Genomic DNA, 14,969 nt, shown 5'->3' with positions numbered 1-14,969 from the left:
ACATAAGTTAATTTATGATATGCTGTCTGTCTAAACCAAAGAAATAAAAGCGATCATATTTTTTTCCATTGCATCGAATCTTATTGTGTTAAGTCGAATCGAAATCGAATCGCACTGCATTCGTAATAGAGGTGAATCGTATCGCATCGCATCACTAGCTGCGTCATATGTATCTTCAATGTGTCATATCGTTGGCTATGCATCGAGATGCGTATTGTGGCCTCAGTTATGGAGGTGCACATCCCTAAGATATATACAGTGCCCTCCACTAATATTGGCACGCTTGATAAATATGAGCAAAGGCGGCTGTGAAAATAAATCTGCAGGAGTAAAACCTAATTCTGATGTGCAGAAAAAGATTGTTGAGCGTCACAAAATAGAAAGTGGCTATAAGAAAAGAGCTAGAGCATTGAAAATCCCCATTTCCACCATCAGGGCAATAATTAAGAGGTTGCAATCAATTAAAGATGTTAAAACTCTGCTTGGAAGAGAACGTGTCTATATTGTTCTAATGCACTGTGAGGATGAGAGTTTGAGTGTCCAAAGACTCTCCAAGGATCACAGCTGGAGAATTGTAGGGATTAGTTGAGTCTTGGGGTCAGAAACCTAAAAAATAAATAAATAATTAAATAAATAAATAAATAAATAAATGATTAAATATATATATATATATATATATATATATATATATATATATATATATATATATATATATATATATATACATATATACAGTGCCCTCCATAAGTATTGGAACCGTAAAGACTAAATGTCTCTGTTGCCTGTGGAGTCAAGACATTTGCAAATATGATTAAAAGATGAATATGAGACAAAACTACAGAATGTAACATTTTATTATTAGCCGTTTCAACACATACATGTTTTACCAAATAAAAAGAACAGCACTTTTAGAGTTCATCCCACTCATTGATGTGAGCATAAGTATTGGGACAGGTGAATTTAAGGCAGATATAAAAGATTAAAAGCTATTATTTAGTTGCAGATCCCTTGATCACAATCACAGCAGTGAGTCTTTGACCCATAGACATCACCAGACTCTTGGTCTCATCCTTTGAAATACTTTTCCCAGCCTTTAATGCAGCCAATTCCAATTGTTGCTTGTTTTGGGGAGTTTCTCTTCAGCTGGTGAAATTCATGTTCAATCAGATTTAAATCTGGAGATTGACTTGAGCAATCTAAGACTTTCCATTTCTTTGCCCTTATAAATTCCTTGACTGAACTGGCAGGGTGTTTTGGGTCATTGTCCTGATGCAATATGAAGCACTTCCCAATGAATCTGGTGGCATTTTCTTGAATATTGGTAGGCAAAATGGTTTTGTACCCTTCCAAATTCATTCTGCTACTGTCATCATACATTAAGTCATCAGTAAAGTTGCGAGAGACAGACATACATGCCCATGCCATGACACCACCTCCACCATGCTTTACAGATGAGGCTGTATGCTTGGAGATCATTTGCAGTTCCCTTTTTTCTCCACATTTTTGCTTTCCCATCACTTAGATAAAGGTTCATCTTTGTCTCATCGGGCCATAAACACAGTTCCAAAACTCTTCTGGCTCACCTTGGTGCTTTTTTGCAAACTCTAATATTGCCTTTCTATTTTTTTGTGCTGGTCAGAGGTTTGCATCTAGCTGTGTAGCATCTGTAATTATGTGTCAAAGTCTCCTGAGGACAGTAGATTGTCAGAGCATCACCCCAGCTTTCTGGAAGTTGTTGGTGATTTTACAGACACGTCTTTTAGGGTTCATTTTCACAGCTTTTATGATTTGTCTGTCATCAACTACTGTTGTTTTCTCAGCCGATCAGGTAGTTGTTGGTTGCTGGTGTAGCTGGTGGTTTCCAAACTCTTGATTTCTCCATGCCCTTTGTTTTTGCTAGAGCTTTAATTGACTTCCTCTTTTCTTTTAGCATCCAAATTGCTTGCTTTTCTCTCAAAGTCAGTTCCCTCGTCATCATCCTGGTTTGTGTGTGTCATCATCAAATGCAAGATTCAGAATGCAGAAGTAATGGATATAACTGATACAACATATTCCCTGCTTTTAATATCTGAAGAATTAATGCAACAGGACACAGCTGATCACTTAGAAAGACCTGTGAGGCAACTGTTCCAATACTTATTCTCACATCAGATAGAGGGATGAAACTCTAAAAGTGCTGAACTTCTTAGCTGGTAAAACATCTATGAGTTGAATCACCCAATAATAAAATGTGACATTCTGTAGTTTTGTTTCATATTCATCTTTTAATCATACTGTATTTGTAAATGTCTTGACTCCACAGTCAACAGAGCAATTTTGTCTTTACTGTTCCAATACTTTTGGAGGGCACTGTATGTGTGTGTATGTGTGTCTGTGTCTGTGTGTGTGTAACAGAGCCGACGAAGACGTGATAGATAGACGCGAGCAGATCCAAGTGCAAGCTTTTATTAATAAACAGTCAAATCACAAGCAGGGTCAAACAACAGCAAACAGGTATGGCATGGGCAAGACACACGAGTAATCCTAGGGCAAGCGTGGGTCTTTGATGGGTGAACAATATCCAGAGGGCTTGACTAGAGGGGTAATCCAATAACATGAGCAATAGTCCAAGCAGGAGCGAACGGAGTACAAAATGACAAGACTAAAGAGAGAACCAAGGCAAGCAATAAACTTCAAGGCTGGCAGAGATCAGACAATAAACGAGATACACAGGCTCGGATCAAGATACAAATGACTGGACTTAGACTTAAACTTAGACTCAGAAAACACATAAGGGCTCCGTAGAGTAAATATCACTGGGAGAGCAATAAACACTAGACAATGCCAGTAATCTGAACAGGATCTGAGTGGGTGTTATGTAGTATGTGCAATGGCTCTCAGGTGAGCGTGTGATTGTGGACAGCTGTGTGATCAGTGCAGCATGTGATTGATGACAGCTGTGTGATCAGTGCAATGGATGATGGGAAATGCAGTCCAGTGTGATGTGTGAGTCAATACGATGGAGAGGTGACCTCTAGTGGCAGTTGGACAAAAGGCCACGAACCAGATTCGTGACAATATGGAAGTATTTCTGGACGTGCCATTGTAAGTTCACTAACCTGAAGGCAATGGAATCATAGATACGACATGCTCCTCTCCCTCCACATTGTTGTGTGCCCCATTTCAGACAGGTCCTGTCAATCAAGGCTCCAAAATAAATTGCAGGGGGAATTTTTTTTTCTGTTGTATTATAATCTTGTGTTGAAAATTAGTACAAAAGAAATCCTCTTACCCAGGGTCCGAATAAGCAGGATATGCACACCAAGAGCCAAAGACTTTAGTTCTGGATTTATGGATCTAAGAAAAGAACAATCAAAAGAACATGTATTCATTTTTAAAACAAATATTCAAATATCTGTTTCCCAATCAGAAATGTCCTAAACAAATAAGCTACATATACACATTATGTATTTTTAAAGAAATGTTGGTGTTACTTCAACCCTGTTAGTCTACCTATCAACCATGTTATGTCATACATTGTAAAATACATTGTAAATGTTGTAAAAACATGTTTTGAAAGTTTTAATGCATTTGTGCATTTCTTTATTTCTTTCTTTTTCTCTTTCTTTCTTTCTTTCGTCCTTTCTTTCTGTCTTATTTGTAATGTTTCATTACAGTATTGTTTATTACCCATGTACTGTATTACATAGTTTTTCTTAAAGACAATCAATTATTTTAAAAGTGTTGTTACACTGTTGGAAACAATCCTTACCGGATCAGAATAATGTAACCTGGTGTGGCTGCACAAGCCGGGAAAAAGGAACCAATGACTGTCACCGCCATGTAGAACTTAAACATGTGGTCACAATTACTCTTGCGAGGGCACTGGCCCAGCACTGCTGATATGTTTGTGAATCTCCAATACAGGTGCAGTTGTGGAATACCTTTGAAAAGAGTCAGATTGTGTCAATAACTACAAAACCAGCAAATGCAGTAGGGTCTTAATACAGTAAACCCTACAGTATCTATCATTTTTTTCCCTTCCCCATTAAAACGTAGTAGTAAACAAAGGTTTAGGATTTGGTCATTTCTACAGTGATGAAATTTAGGTAAAACAACATTCAACTCTAATTCAAGGTCACTAATCATATGTAACCAAACATATTCAGGCTTTTGTACAAAAGGTCAGATTTGAAGCACACAACCGGCATCACATGGATCATCGGGTTTACACAAATACTTCATGCCAGCTCAAGTGCTGCTGTCAAAATGGGGACTACTACATACAGAAACATATTGAAAATCAAATTATATACATATCACACACATTTTTTTTCAGTACAATTTTTCACTCAAAATGTTGAATGAAAAATAAAAATCTAATTTGTCAAAATAGAGGCATTTTCCCTAGTGATGTAAATAATCAATACAAGCACTAGTATTGCTAGTACTAATATTCTAATTTGATATGTTTGTATACAATGTGTGGCTCCCCCTACAATAATTAAAATACAATTGCTAGGACATTTCAAAATGTTATTATTTTCTCTGCCTCTGTGAATTGACTTTTCTGATAATTGAACAAATAATATTTATAGCCAAAATTTGTTTCACAATGGTAAATATCACAACAGCAGTTTCACATTTTATGTTTGAGTTTGCCTATGTGTCACTGTAGGTATACATTGATGTTGTATACTATAGAAATAACAACAACAACAAAGGTATAGAACCATAGAAGTCTGTGGGTAAAACAGATTGAGCAACAGGCATGTAAAGGTCTGGAAAAGTGGGAATAGCTTACCATCTCCTTGCCAACTCCAGTGGAGGTTTGGCAGCCAGCGAGTCATGGGGAGGCATAGGTCAAGCCATTGCTGGAGCATATGGGATCGCAGTGCTTAAGAGAACAGGAGCAACCGATGTTACATTGAGAAATTAATGTGTCCTGCTGGTAAGACGCCTCTGGATTCCTGTTTGAAATGCACATAATAATTAAGCTACTTTATATTTAGTTCAGTTATACCTAATAGAGTTAAAAATTATTGTATGTTCATTTGTTTTAAATCATTGTGATGCTCTGTTTGGGATCTGAGAGAGCCCCGAATAATGTCTCAGAAATATTTAACAAAATATTTATTTTCCAAATCTTGATCTGATCAGATTATAACAGTTCTTGTTTTTTGGCACAAAGACTCGAACCCACAAATGTGCAGTGAAAGACGTTAATGTCAAAATTGCCATTGTTGTTTTTACACACTAAGAAATGGTGCCTCCAAGACTAAACAGAACATAAGAACATAAAAGATGAAATACATTAATTCCATCATTCCACTGACTGCTCAAAGCTGCCAGAGAGAATGATGATAACAAACACAAAGAACTGTAATAATATTTCTGGACTGTTTACCCTTGATATGACACTGTAAGTCCAGCCACTTGTGAGTTGTCACACTGCAGGAAATACTGAATAAGCAATGCAGAGAAAGTCAGAATAGATGCTGTAATGCAGAATTTGGATGCTCCAATAATATTAAGTTTGAACTTCTTCATTATAAACCGCCCAGTGACAATTCCCAAAGCCACAGCTGGTAAATTTGAAACGCCTGGAAAGACAAAAGATGCATAAATTCATGATACAGTATTGGACCATGAATATGCTTTCTGAAGGGAAACTATATTTTAAAATGTAATTTATCATTAATGTTTTTTTTTTATTATTAGCTTTTCATTAAATTCATAAAACCCCTGCAGTTCCTTTACACACCCAGTTTGGGAAACCTTGATGTAATATAATGTTTATTGCACTTCATGTTGTTGACAAAAATTGGAATATATTATCATAATCTTTGTATTTTTATTTCAATATGGTACAAGATGATCCTGTTTAAATCGATGTGAAAAGCGAGATAGGTCAAAAATAATCTAAAAGTAGTCTTACTTTTACTCTTACTAATAGATTATATTACCTAAAATGTGCAATGTAATGGATTATGTTACTAACTATAATTTTTGTGACATAATTTGGAATCCGTAACATAATTACAATTTGTAAGTAATCTACCCAGCTCTTCCTGGGGGCACATAACCTCAAATATTTTTAATAACGCATATCAATTAAAAGCAATTGATAATCAGAAACTCTGGCCTTTTAGTTGGAATCAGATGATTTTTTGTTTTTTTTATGATTTTCTTTTTTAACATATTTGAATAAGAGGGACAAATGGCACTCTTTTTGTTTAAAAGCTTCAATATGTGTATTTTGACACACTAGAAATTAATATTAAACGGATAAAAAATATAGGCAAATGTAAACTCACCTATTAAAAATATGGCCCTTGATGCTGACTGGCCATAAGTTTGCTCCATGTACTTTGGCTGAAATGTCATCCGTCCTATAAAACCATTGACTTGCATGATAGTGGTGATAATGAGGATCATGTAAATTGTGTTACTGAAGAGTTTCTTCGGTGATGGCAGAAAATCTAGAAAATATCAAGAACTTCACGTAAATTCAAGGGTTATGTATGCTCAATAATCAAACCTCATGAAAGAAAAAAAATATATATTTAATGAAATGCACACCTTTAGCCAGAGCTGCCATTGAAACCGGAGCTGGTTTGTCAGGAGCATTACTGTGTTTGTTGTTGGGAATGAAACAGTCCTGCTCGCCCTCTAGAACATTAGATTAATTCTCAGTTTCAGTCTCACCCTGCTTAGGAAGAGACTTGGGAAGGAACCAAAAGGGAATTCCAGCCAGTAGCATCACTCCACCAGTTAGCAAAAAGCCCAGCCACCAGGCACCAACCCATGTGAGTCTTTGTGGTTGATGGTGATGGTATCTTAAACAAAAAACATGTGCGCATTTTCATAAATGAGCCAGAAGTGTTTATCAACAAACAGTAGGACCAAGATCTCTTAGGTCAAAAGGGTAACTTACTGGGTCAGTAAATATATAGAAGACTTGTTATCATCAAAAATCATGATCACTGACAATAGTGTGTGTTAATGCAGAGTTATTCTCTTGTACAATCAGAGTACTTTTTCAAAGTTAAACTTTTGAACTAACTTTGTAGAAGTGACCTTGTCAATCGATTAGACTAAAAGACAAACATCTACTTTTCACATACAGTAATTCACATGCAACAAGCAACTATGACATAGTAAAACTGAAGGTACAAATGCTGGTTTGTATTTGTCAAATACCTTTTAGAAAGGCTGCTGGGATTTTTTTCTAGAAATGTGCAAAATATCATCATCATCATATCATCAGTGTAGGGCAAAGAGCCATTATCAGTTGAACAAACAGGTGAATACCTAAGTCCACTGTTCCTATGTCCACGTAGAGCTTGGCACAGAAAGATCCTAACATGAATCCAAACATGGGCCCCATTATTCCCACAGTTTGTATGAAAGCTGAAAAAAAAGAAAGAAATCAGTATAAAAATACTGATTCACAATCACCACCAAGAATAATGTAAGTTCCAAAAAAAAAAAAAAAATGGATTGTTGTGTGTATGCTCATGTTGCTTAAATGGCCATAAAGATGGATTTCATTTTCTACATCACAGAAACAAATGTCATAATATTTTCTCGTTTTTGTTTTAAAACGCATATTAAAACAATATGCATATTATTTTGTGTGTAATGTTATTTATTATGTGTGTTTATGTGTGATGCTCTGTTTGAGATCTGAGAGATTCCCAAATCTGAGAGATGCATGTTATTATGTGTGTAAATGCGTTCTAAAACACATTTACGCACATATGACAGTTATCCCTTGTGAAAAAGGTACACTTATTTTTACACAGCTTTTAACAAGAGTACTTACTACATAAATAATATACTATAAATATATAGGTATTTAAAATTATATAAAGTATATAAAAATATACTTAAGTGCAAACTGTCAAATACACTATTAAAACCTTTAAAGTTTAAAAACTTTAAAGTATAAGTTTTAATTTGACTTTATTACAAAGTACACTTTTTAATTTGACCTCATTACTAAAAAGTGTACTTCAGTGTGTTAAGAAACAGTCATGAAAGTGTATTCTCTTTATGCAAACTTAAGTGGTCCTTTACTTTTTTAATGGTATCTATAAGTATGTACAACCCGAATTCCAGAAATGTTGGGACGTTTTTTTTTTTATTATTATTATTTGAATAAAATGAAAACTAAAAGGCTTTCAAATCACATGAGCCAATATTTTATTCACAATAGAACATAGAGAACATACCAAATGTTTAAACTGAGAAATTGTACACTTTTATCCACTAAATGAGCTCATTTCAAATGTGATGCCTGTTACCGGTCTGCAAAAAGTTGGCACGGGGGCAATAAAGGGCTGAAAAAGCAAGAAATTTTGAATAGATTCAGCTGGGAGAACATCTAGCAACTAAATTAAGTTAATTGACGTTAGGTCTGTAACATGATTAGCTATAAAAGGGATGTCTTAGAGAGGCAGAGTCTCTCAGAAGTAAAAATGGGCAGAGGCTCTCCTATCTGTGAAAGAGTGTGTAAAAAGATTCTGGAATACATTAAAAACAACGTTCCTCAACATCAAATTGCAAAGGCTTTGCAAATCTCATCATCTACAGTGCATAACATCATTACATTTACATTTATTTATTCATTTAGCTGACGCTTTTATCCAAAGCGACTTACAATTGCTATATATGTCAGAGGTCGCACGCCTCTGGAGCAACTAGGGGGTTAAGTGTCTTGCTCAGGGACACATTGGTGTCTCACAGTGGATTCGAACCCGGGTCTCTCACACCAAAGGCATGTGTCTTATCCACTGCGCCATCACCACCCACATCATCAAAAGATTCAGAGAAACTGGAGAAATCTCTGTGTGTAAAAGGGACAAGGCCGAAGACCTTTGTTGGATGCCCATCTGGCATGGTCTTCGGGCCCTCAGGCGACACTGCATCACTCATCGGCATGATTCTGTCATTAACATTACTTAAATGGGCCCAGGAATACTTCCAGAAACCACTGTCGGTAAACACAATCCGCCATGCCATCTACAGATGCGAACTAAAGCTCTATCATGCAAAAAGGAAGTCATATGTGAACATGGTCCAGAAGCGCAGTCGGGCCCTGTGGGCCAAGGCTCATTTAAAATGGACTGTTTCAAAGTGGAAAAGTCTTCTATAGTCATGCAAGTTCACATTTGATATTGTTGTTGGAAATCACGGACGGCGTGTCCTCCGGGCTAAAGAGGAGGGAGACCTTCCAGCATTTTATCACCATTCAGTTCAAAAGCCAGCATCTCTGATGGTATGGGGGTGCATAAGTGCATACAGTAAGGGCAGCTTGCATGTTTTGGAAAGCACTATGAATGCTGAAACGTATATAAAGGTTTTAGAGCAACTTATGCTCCCCTCCAGATGAAGTCTATTTCAGGGAAGGCCTTGTGTATTTCAGCAGGACACTGCAAAACCACATGCTGCAGCTATTACAACAGCATGGCTTCGTAGTAGAAGAGTCCAGGTGCTGAATTGGCTTGCCTGCAGTCCAGATTTTTCACCTATAGAGAACATTTGGCGCATCATTAAACAAAAAATATGTCAAAAATGACCACGACCTCTTCAGCAGCTGGAAACCTATATCAGGCAAGAATGAGACCAAATTCCAACACCAAGACTCCAGAAACTCATAACCTCGATGCCCAGACATCTTCAAACTGTTGATTAATAAAGCTCCCGTCCCAATTATTTTGAGATCTGTAGCAGGCATGAAATTTAAAATGAGTTTATTTTGTGCATAAAATTGTAAAATTTCTCAGTTTAAACATTTATGTTATCTATGTTCTATTGTGAATAAATTATTGGATCATGTGATTTGAAATCCTTTTAGTTTTCATTTAAAAAAAATGTCCTAACATTTCCAGAATTCGGGTTGTATATTAATGATCAATAAGTAAAATACACATTTTAAATCAGGGGACATCAAACTTGATCCTGGAGGGCCGGTGTCCTGCAGAGTTTAGCTCCAACTTGCCTCAACACACCTGCCTGAAGTTTCACATATACCTAGTAAGACCTTGATTAGCTGGTTCAGGTGTGTTTGATTAGGGTTGGAATCAGATTTAAATGAAAGTGTTATAATGAAACTATGTTTTGACATCTAATGGGTTTGGAGTGTAACCAGCATTATGTTAATAAGGCTTGAATGTATGCCAGACTTGGTAATATAATGACTGAAGCTGGTAATGGTAATCTGGTAAACTGGTAATCAATCATACCCATGTAAAGAGCAGTGTTTTCCGCTCTCGAAAAATCATCCAGATAAGACAACCCAAGAGGCATGACAGGTGTCTCTCCTACCCCACGAAGCATGTTCCCAAGACAGACATAGAGCCACAAGAAGGAACTGGCTGCTTTCTCACATTCTACAAAAGCACCACAAAAGAACAACTGCACTCACAGCTGTGTAACACAATACAATATCAGGATCTCAATGAAAGAACAAAGTCTACTTTTGTAGATTTCAAGTGTATCATTTACATAAAAAGCAATCAAACCCAATACACTAGGCTTCCCAAAGTTCAGAAAAGAAAAGCTTGGTATAAGCAATCTAGTGTGACAGAGCTGTTGCAGGGGATTGTGGGTAGCACAATCATATTACAAACCAAACATCACAAATGATTCCACAGCTCAATTTTCTCATCTTATGTTTTCTGAGAATGAAGTTATTTCTGAGTTAATTCTTGTGGATGTCAGTATTACAGTGGATCTTACAAAAATGGTATATCTCTGGGCATAGATCACCCAAAAATTAGAAGAGTAAAGAAGTTATTATGCATAAAGAAAATGTTTTTATGAATAATGAAAAATAACATATGGTGTGAACTTAATGTGACCCAAAACATTTTCAATTCACCCACCATCTTATATTTCTGTTAAGGTTTTTTTGGAAGAAGAAACTTAATTGGATCAATTGGATCTAAAAGATCAAGGCCCATAAGTTTATTATTGTGATAAATTTGTTGCAGTATCCCTATACATATATGGTTTAATATCTTATCTGAGGTCTGTCTCAGGGTCAGGGTTAAACAACTTACCTGCTTGAATTTCCACTGTGGGAATTTCATCTTGTGCAAGACTCCCATTGGTTAAGCATGGTAGAATACTCTCTGTACCATTAGAGGCAGAGAAATGTGAAATTGTTGTTTCGTATTTGTACCTGTGGAAAATGCATTAACAATGCATTATTATTTATTTATTTTTGTCTCATAATTGAATAAGAAACATATCCTTGTTTTCACAAATATGGTAACTAAAGGGGTTTAAAGAGTAGTTGACCAGGCAAACGTGCGTGTAACATGGTGACAAGACGTAAGACGTGCAGATCCAAGTGCAAGCTTTTATTTATAAACAGTTGATAAACAGGCAGGGTCAAACAACGGCAAACAGGTATGGTACGGGCAAGACACAGAGCAATCCTAGGGCTAGCGAGAGTCGACGATCCGCGAACAATATCCAACAGGGCAAGGCAGAGAGATAATCCAGGTATACAAGCAGTAGTCCAAGAGAAGTGCAAACAGAGTCCAAACGGCAAGGCAAAGGGTAAATCCAGGAAACACGGGAAAGAATCAAAACACACATGGCAAGACTATGACAACAAAGTGGGCTGTGGTGCAAGAGTCAATGTGATGGAGGAGTGACCTCTGGTGGGGAGTAAACAGAAGTCCACAGACCAGATTGTAACAGAGCCCCCCCCCCCAGAGCAGGAGCCCACCAGACCTGAGCAGAAGACCACCACAGCATAGCAGAAGACCACCAGAGTGGGACAAAAGACCACCAGAGCAAGACAGCTGACCTCCACGGCGGAGCAGGAGAGCACCACGATGGATCAGGAAAACACCACGACGGATCAGCAGAGCACCACGGCAGAACAGGAGAACACCACGACGGATCAGGAACTCACAGCAGAGATTGGAGCCTAGGGAAAACTGAGACACAAGAGAGAGACATAGCATCTACGGTCTCAAAGACCGAGGCTGGGAATACAAGAAGTTCATCCACAGATTCCCTGGTTCAAAATCATGCTCTTTGACTGAAATTGGACAGGCCGACAATTCACCCTCAGGTTCATTAGATGAATAAGGACAGACAGATAGTTCATTAACAGAACCTGGCAAGACAGACAGTTCAAAATCAGATACATTAGATGAGACTAGACAAATGGACAATTCAAAATCAGCCACCAAGGCTGATTCAGCACAGGACGAGAGTTCAGAGATGGCTTCCTCGGCCAGTTCAGAACAGGACAAACATTCATAAGTGGCCTCTGTAGCCAAGACAAGACAGGACGAGAATTCAGGGACAGCCCTTTTGGCTGTAACAGGACAGGCAAAGAGTTCACAGACGGCCTCCATAGCCGTGACAGGGCAAGACAAGGATTCACAGACGGCCTCCATAGCCGTAACAGGGCAGGACGAGGATTCACAGACGGCCTCCATAGCCGTGACAGGGCAGGACGAGGATTTGCAGGCGGCATCTATAGCCGTGACAGGACAGGACGAGGATTCATAGGTGCTTACCACGGACACCTCTGAAGGTTCTGCAGCAGATGCCGCCACCTCTGGAGGTTCTACAGTGGTAACATCAGGGAACAGGTAGAGTTCATTAAAAGGACAGGTACAGTGATCATCTACAGTTAACTCCGACGATCATGGAAAGCGCTTCGGACAGGGGAATTAGTGCAGGAACAGGAGGGGTAAAGTGAGCTGGTTTGGGGATACCAGATGCACGTGCAGACACCAGTGGTGCATCCCTCACACTGGACACCAGACTAGGATACCGAAAGACTGACCCTGAATATCTGGGTGTGACAGACAGAACGTGACAAGACTCTGGCTGCTCAGCTGTGACGTGACGTGGTTCTGGCAGGTCAGCGGAGACGTGGTGAGACTCTGGCAGGTCAGCAGTGACCTTACTTGATTTATGAATGGCAGTAATGACGTGACCGCCATTTTGTGAGTGCGCCTTGGTGCCGTCACCATTTCAGTCATAGATGTGGTGTTGCGATCCTCATCCGCGACACCCACAGTGAATAGTGAGCCAACAGTCAACAAAACAAAATCCAAAAGACCACTCAGTGATGAACGCGGACCCTCGCGTCTAAGCTGAGATTGCAATGGCTGATTAATGCCATCACAAAAAAATCTCAATCAAGATAATGTCAGGTAAATCAGAATAATGAGTGATGGCTAAAAACTCTCTAATATGGTTCTCCAATGATCGTGGGCCTTGTTTAAGGGCAAACAATAGTCTTGTAGTGTCCATACCTGACAAATGTCTATCTGAAAAGTTGCTGGATCCTTGTGTGGCCGAGTATTCTGTAATGTGGCGAACAAGACGTGAGACGTGCGGATCCAAGTGCAAGCTTTTATCAACAGGCAGGGTCAAACAAAAGCAAACAGGTATGGTACGGGCAAGACACAGAGCAATCCTAGGGCTAGCGGGAGTCGGTGATCGGTGAACAATATCCAACAGGGCAAGGCAGAGAGATAATCCAGGTATACGAGCAGTAGTCCAAGAGAGGTGCAAACAGAGTCCAAACGGCAAGACAAAGGGTAAATCCAGGAAACACGGGCAAGAATCAAAACACTAGAAAAACACACAAGGCAAGACTATGACAACAAAGTGGGTTGCATATCGCAGCTAAAACTAGGAGAGTTATAAATGCAGAACAATACTGGAACTAAACAGAAAAACACAGAATGGCTTGGTAAGGGAGCTAACACTAGGGGAGTGATAAACGCAATACAATACTCGGCAGAGAGAAAGAGGAAGTCCATGGTTTAAGTAGGGTGTGTGATTGTGTGATAGTTCTCAGGTGTGAGCGTGATTAGTGCAATCAGCTGAATATGTGTCGTCAGTGCAATGGATGATGGGAATTGTAGTTCGTGGATGAAGAGCAACAGTAGTATGGTGCAAGAGTCAATGTGATGGAGGAGTGACCTCTGGTGGTGAGTAAACAGAAGTCCACAGACCAGATTCGTGACAGTATGGTCCATGGAAGAAATGTGGTGCTGCAGTTATAAAGTATCCCATGGCCATGATTAAACATCCAGCTCCTATGAGTCGTGGTCTATGAAGCATAGCACCAAAGTAACTCACAAAAGCTATTACAAACAGATTACCTGAAAAGAACAAAAATTGGTATCCTGTTAACATCACCACCCATTTTAAACAAAGTTGATTTTTAGGAGGAAAACCCCCCTTTAGCATGAAGGTCCACCCCTAAAGCTAATTGTCAGTGGGGCACAAAAAGATTGTATGGAAACACATGAATTAGATCATATGAATTATCCACCAATTCACCAAAGTGTAAAATAATTAAAATTGCCATTAGAGTGTGGGTATATAAAGATGTCTGCTATATTTAGACCCAAAATATGTTTGTTTGTTTATTCTCACTAATTTCAAAACTTCCATCAATGAATCCAATCAGTGAGCTGGGAATGTCAAAACGTCCCTCAATCTGTGTGATAGAGCTCTTCATGTAGCTGCCCTGAAATGCTTTGGCAAAGTACACAAAAGACAAGGCAGCCAAAAACATCTGAAGGAGAGAAGGAGAGAGAAAGAGAGAGATAATTCATGCAACTAAAAACCCACTTTAGTTTATTCACTAACAAATTAGATTTTTCCATTTTCTGCAGAAATGCAGAGTTGCCATTATGATGTTAAGATCATCTGGGTGGTTTATGCTTGAATTGGTTATCACATTCCACATAATTTAAGATGGTTGGTCTTTCCAGGCTGACCAAGGTGATCTTCAGCTAGAGTCCTCGCCTCATCTCTGTCACGGATCCAGAAGAGAGATGAGGCGAGGACTCAAGTGCAGGAAAATGGTGGGTCTTTTAATAATAAAACGAAACAAAAACTGAACAAAAACCACCCCAATGGGGAAAAACAGGCAGGCAGAGAACTGCAGTACATGTACACAAACCCACACACGACATTACGCATCCGAC

At 38.6% G+C, this 14,969-nt stretch overlaps 1 pseudogene across 1 annotated transcript; it reads right to left on the bottom strand.

The window, feature by feature from the left end:
• Positions 1-480: 480 nt before the first annotated feature.
• On the bottom strand, positions 481-14,554 carry LOC306858725 (solute carrier organic anion transporter family member 1C1-like; annotated as a pseudogene). The gene is made up of 13 exons: positions 14,413-14,554; positions 13,982-14,135; positions 11,049-11,170; positions 10,230-10,376; positions 7,294-7,392; positions 6,562-6,818; positions 6,297-6,461; positions 5,387-5,582; positions 4,784-4,949; positions 3,752-3,923; positions 3,272-3,336; positions 3,099-3,186; positions 481-606 (listed from the first exon to the last, which is right to left on the bottom strand). The product of its transcript is annotated as a solute carrier organic anion transporter family member 1C1-like (transcript).
• Positions 14,555-14,969: the final 415 nt, after the last annotated feature.

The sequence above is a fragment of the Barbus barbus genome (assembly GCF_936440315.1).
Source record: "Barbus barbus genome assembly, chromosome: 39".
In the NCBI taxonomy this organism is placed as follows: Eukaryota; Metazoa; Chordata; class Actinopteri; order Cypriniformes; family Cyprinidae; genus Barbus; species Barbus barbus.
The sequence above is the reverse complement of the archived record's forward strand: the minus strand, read 5'-3'. Positions and strand labels throughout refer to the sequence as shown.